Here is a 5,843-nt window from a genome sequence, read left to right on the forward strand (position 1 = left end):
TTTTTTTTTTAAGGGGCTGAAGTGACCCGAGCTGGAGGGAGAATGACTGAAGGCGGTGGAGCTCGGATTTTAACACCCCTCAGCCCTCGGAGCGCGGCTCCATCCATAAAGCTGTCGTCTGTTTGTTAGTGTGTTTGTCTGCTCCCTCATTACACTTTTTGCCCGGTAGTTTAAGAAAATAAACTGGCGGGGAAAACAGGAGTGAGTAACCCCCATCTATCAAAGTGACGGATGCCCCGTGTCTCCCTCGGGATGGGGACGGGACGGGCAGTGACCAGAGAGGGGACAGCGCTGTCCCTGCCCCCGGGGGTGCCCATCGGGCTGTTTGGGATGGGGGCACACCCAAGATTTGGGGCACGGGGATGCTCCGAGCTTCAAACCAGCGCCTCGGGAGAGATCGCAGCGCCGCGCTGATGCTCCGGGAAGACCTCCCTGATGAGCCCTGCGGAGTTTTCGGGAGCAGCACCCCCCGAGCCGCACATTCCAGTGTCCCCGGAGCGGTTTCCTGGCCGGCTCCAGGGCAGACGGGGAGAGCGAGGGGGTGCGGGTTCCTCCAGCCCCGCCGAGCGCTCGGAGCCGCCGCGCCGCCAGCGCCCGCCTCAGCCTGAATTACAGCGAAGGCGACTTGACGGGGGAAAGAAATCAAAGCCAGGGCAGGGGGAAGCTCGGGGGAAGCTCGGGGGAAGGGGCGGCCCCGCGGCAGCGCCCCAGGCTCGGGGCAGGGGGTGCCACCCCCGCCCGGGCTCCGCGGCTCCCGGGGCGCTCCCCTCCCGCTGCCGACTTTTGCCTCGGATCAAAACAGCTTGAAAGMCCCAGAAATCACCGGGGAGGGGAGGAGGACGTCAGCAGGAGCTGGACTTCTAAAAACCGTTCCGCCCCATAGGCTTTAATATTAAAAACCCCCTAGGAGCCTCAGACACTGTATTAATTAGTGCAACCACCCATGAAAAGTTGGGTTTGGAACAGCATTCTTTGCCCTGTGTGAAACAGCAACCCTAATAAACAATTGTTAACTTGGCCTATTGCCTCTGGTAAATTACACAGCATTAAAAAATAATGCTTTTCATATTAGGCAGTAATTAAAGGTTGGGACAGCTTTAAAACAAGAGGGGGAGGGGGGGAATCAAAGAAAATATAAAAATGTTCTTTCAAGAGTTATGGGAGGCTAATAAAGTATGTCTGTTATAGTGCACCACTTTGCCCCCAGCTACAGCCAAACTGGAGCCACTGCAATTGCCTCTCAATAAGATAATGATATTCCTTTCTCTGCTATTAAAAGGCTCCCAGTGCAAACTTAAAATGATTTATTTAATTTAAGAAATTATGAGGTGTAACTTCAAAGCGTAAGCCGTTAGTAATGGAAAACACCAGGTTGTTTAAAATTATAATAATAATTGTTTGGAATACAGTGACATCAAAGTGCTTTCATCACCAAATAAAATATAGCACAGACCCCCAAATCCAGTGGAGTTTATTGAGTAGACATTTTTTGGTGTGTTTTTATTATTTCCTTATCAAGAGACATTATTTTAGCAGCTCYTTTTCTCAGCTTTGATGTTTTGACAGTCTTAAATTAATTTTATTGCATTTTTTTGGCTCGGAGATGGGAGATTATTCTGACTGCTTATTTTTCATTATGACTTTTTTGTTTTCAAGAACCGGTTTGTTATTTAACACAGCACCTTGATAAGCGCAGTCAAAATGAATTGGCCATTACAGGTCATTAAAAAGCAAAGAATTCTGTTTTCAAGCAATCCATTACACGTCTGGGAAAATATTCCTACTTAAAACAAACTTTTGAGTTGAACGCTGGCATAATCAGTTTAATAAAACGGGTAGCGCATACTTTTAAAGAACGTGGGGTTTTTTTCTCTTTACGAGATTCTTGCTTATTCAAAAYACAGCAATCTAAGAAATACATATACAAAACGTTTTGCCAAAAAAGACCTGCCTTTGCAGCACGAACATCACAGAATGTTTTTAATTTCCTTGAACAGTGTTATAAAACCTTAATCGCGCATACATTGCCCGAGACTTTTTCTTCCCAAGCAAAGCAGAATTATTCCAATGCCCTTTAAAAATGGTAGCGTTTTAAAATATACTGCAGTTGCAGCTTTATAGACCGGTATTTCCACTAAAACAGCAGGGACAGAATTGCTCGGGTGTTAAAAGRCTGAAATATAATGGATGGAAAGATTTTTATTCCTTGCGTGCAACCAGTYGGGAACTGCTGGTAGCACCCGCCAAATGCCTCGCGGATTACGGTGGGAAACACACAGCGAGGGGCTCAGGGAGTCAAACACGAACCAAAATAAAAAAATATTCAACAAAAACAACAACAAAAATACCCCRAAGTTTCCCCCCTGCCTTTCCCCGCGGCAGCGAAAAGGAGCGTGAACCGCGGAGCGGCTCTTCCCAGAGCTGGGATGAGCTGTGCAGTTTCCCTGAGATCCCTTCATACTTTTCACTGGAAAAATATGCCCCCTCTGCTCTGGAATGGAAAAAAGAAAAAAAAAATAAAAATAAAAAAGAAATTATTGGAATAACCTCTTTGTTTTTATTTTGAGAGAGAAGACTTCCTACGCCAAGAATGTGGGCGCTGCCGAAAGTAGGTTAAGTTCCAAAAGTGACCCCCGGAAAAGGCRTTTTGGAGTCTCCGTGGCTGATAGTGATCCTAGGAACGGGAGAAACACAGTCACACTTGCGGGATGCTGGGTTTTATTTGTTTGGGGGGATTATTTTTTGGTGTTTTTAATGATTTTAGGTTTTTTTTTTGAGTTAAGAGATCCACATTAGTCTTCGGGGGTTCTAAACGGGGGACAGATAGAGAGGGTAAATATATTTTAGACGAAGCCAAATGCTCACTTCTCTCTCAGAGCAGCCCTGAGGGGGTGGGAGCGGATCCACCTCCGCTGTTCCGCGGACCCTCTGCCTCCTTGTGCGATGCTTGGAGCCCCTTCCGAAGGCACAGGGCCCGAGASCTTGGCGCTTTGCGGTCCTTCTTTGTCACCCATCCCCTCCCCGGGCTCCCCTTCTCCTGTAGTGCGTGTCCAGCCCCCACCCCAAAATCCCGCAGAGCCCCGGGTGTGCGCGGATGGGACATTGGGGGTCCTGTGGCACTCGAGTGACGAGAGGCGCGGTCGCTGTGTGGAAATGTGGGATGTGCTCCCCGCTCCGGAGATGTGAGGGGTGCGTGTGGAACCGAGGGGTCGGGGCAGGGCTGGGGGGCGATGCTGCTGCGGGGCTCCGCTCTCCGCCCGGTTCTACCCGGCCTGGAGGGCACCTGAGCCCCCCGTGGGCTCCGCGGGGCAGGTGTGGGGAGCCGGAGCATCCCCATCCCGTCCCCATCCCGTCCCCATCCCGTCCCCATCCCATCCCCATCCCATCCCCATCCCCGAGGTCCCCTGCCCGCAGCCCCCGGCCCGGAGCGAGGGTCCTGCGGAGAGAATCCCCCGCTCTCCCGGGCACGCCGCTCGCAGCCAGCCGGTTTTCCACTTTCGCCATAAAACGCAGGAATTCCGGGCTTTGACAAGGCAACGTGACAACATGAAATGCAGSCTCGGAGCGCCCGTGGCTTTGGGTAATGAACGCTTGGCCGGAGAGAGGCAGAAAAACCCAATCCCAAATGTTTATGTCAACAAATCCATCCCCGGTGACTGAAGGTCCCGGGAGAGCCGCGCTGTGCCCGGGCTGGCCTGAGCCGCCGCTCAGCAAGTCCGGATTTTAAGGATCGGGATAATTTATCGCGTTGTTTTTAATGTTTATTATTTATTGCTCTAATTATTTTTCACTTTCTATTGGGAATTTAAAATATATAGATGTACCTGGAACAGATGCCAACTCCTTTCAGTCTCACTCAACTTCTAATCATCGCATCTGCTTTGTGTCAGAAAATACTTTGGGAACAATTTAACTTTGCATTAAAATAACTAATTAAAGCCACACCTCCCCAGCCTCTTGCGAAAGTGGGGGAGGAATTTCAGTAAGTGCATCGCTTTTAATGATAGCATTCTGATTTCCCTGCCTTGCTGTAATTTATTCAGTTACAGATCTGCCTGCGGGGCAGCTCCCATTAGGACGATGATGAAGTCTCATGAGTAAAGCTTGACACCTCCCTCCTAATAAAATATAATACTCAATTAACTCGGCCTTTCTGAAGGCTTTAATTGGAACAAGTTAATAATGGGCGCAGGGTGAATTGTCATGCCATCCGCAGGCTCGCAGAAGGTGTCACGGATCCCTCCTTGCCTTTCCCATAGCTGAGGTTGTAACCGAGATTTGGAAGCTTTTCCTTCAACACCCTTGTGTGCTGCAATAAATCTGTATCCATTTAGGGATCTATCATAACACACACAAAGCTCCCGCGCTCAAAGAATTTCCAGCGAAAAGATTTAGCTGTAATCCCTGACACAGCTGATTTATACCGAAGGTTGAAAAACACCGCTGGTTTATTTATAGCCCAGCCCGGCTAAGCAAGCACTCGGGACAASCGGCCGGGGAAGGACAGGGCCGAGGGGGCTTCGCCTTGCCCTGGATTTCGGGGGATGATGCTTTGGGGAAAGGGAATCCCAGAAAGAAGARGTTTTCTCGCGTTTTAACGCGGCGGTAAATTCTAATTTGAAGAGTCTGCATGGAGAGTGGGCTACCCAAATTTCGTTCCCGACAGCTGCGAAGCGGGAAGGGCACCGGGGGTTTTTCTGGGTGTCGGGAGAGCGGTGAACAGGGCGAGCTCCGCGAGTTTCTGAGCCGCTCCCGAGCCACCCCCTCCCCACAGCCCGGCTCGGGAAATGTCATCCCCCTGCCCTTCCCCTCMCTTCCCGAGCCGGCGGGATGCTGAGCCAGCCGGGATGGGGCCGGGAGCCTGAGAGACCGGAGAATTCCCGGTGCTTCCAGCAGCGGGTGCCGGGAGCGCGGAGCCGGCGGGAGCCGCACGCCCGGAGCGGGGAGAGCGCAACCGGGAGAAATCCCAGAGAGGGCAAAAACACCTTCCCTCCTTACACCACAGCCCTTCCGCGACAGCATCTCCCTGGGGTGGCCCTCGGGGGTGACAGGGTCCCCCTCTCCTCTCATCTGAGCAGCCCCGAGCCCCCCTCGCCAGGGGAGGGTGGATCAGCACCTGCTCTCCGAGCGCGGCCCCAAAATTGGGACAGAGCAGCACCTGGAACGCAGCTGGAACTCTGCAGGATCCCCGCCAGGTTTTACCTGTCCCAAATCCCCCCTCAATTCCATCGCGGGTCCAGATCCATCTCCCATTAAAGCACAGAAAGGAGGTGGAGTCGAGGGGAGAGTTCCCAGCGAAAGGGAAAGGAACACGAGCTAAAAGCGATGGAAACATCACCCGAGCACGATGCTGTAAAGAACAGAGGCGCCCAAAAGCAGTTGTTAAAAACGAGGAAACCTCATAAAAGCTTTGGCTTTTGACTCCGAAATGTTGACTTGGAGTTCACCTTCACGCGCTGCAAATTTGGCTTTAAATCAGATTGAGAAAGGGGAAATAATCATAAAGGCAACCCAAACATTCCTTTGAACTTGACCCAGCCGTGCAAAACACACACGGAGAGAAGGCACCTTTCAAAGGACTCCAAACAGACCCACACGCGATTAAACATGTTTTTTCTTTTTTAATTTAATTCGAAATAAGAGATAAGAAATAATAAATCTTCAATAAAATATATAAAATTGTACAAGGCATCCCTTTCAAAGGGATTCTCCTATAATGGGAGATCAGGGGTGAGGGGAAGGGAGAGAGGAAGTTCATCTAAAGTGGGTCCCAGGCGGCATCAATGCCCGGGTCAAAACAAACCAAAACCAGCAAAACCTCGTGGCTTTTTTTTTTTTTTTTT

Source organism: Malurus melanocephalus, unplaced genomic scaffold, assembly GCF_030028575.1.
Source record: "Malurus melanocephalus ecotype Western Australia unplaced genomic scaffold, MMel_1.1 scaffold_753, whole genome shotgun sequence".
In the NCBI taxonomy this organism is placed as follows: domain Eukaryota; kingdom Metazoa; phylum Chordata; class Aves; order Passeriformes; family Maluridae; genus Malurus; species Malurus melanocephalus.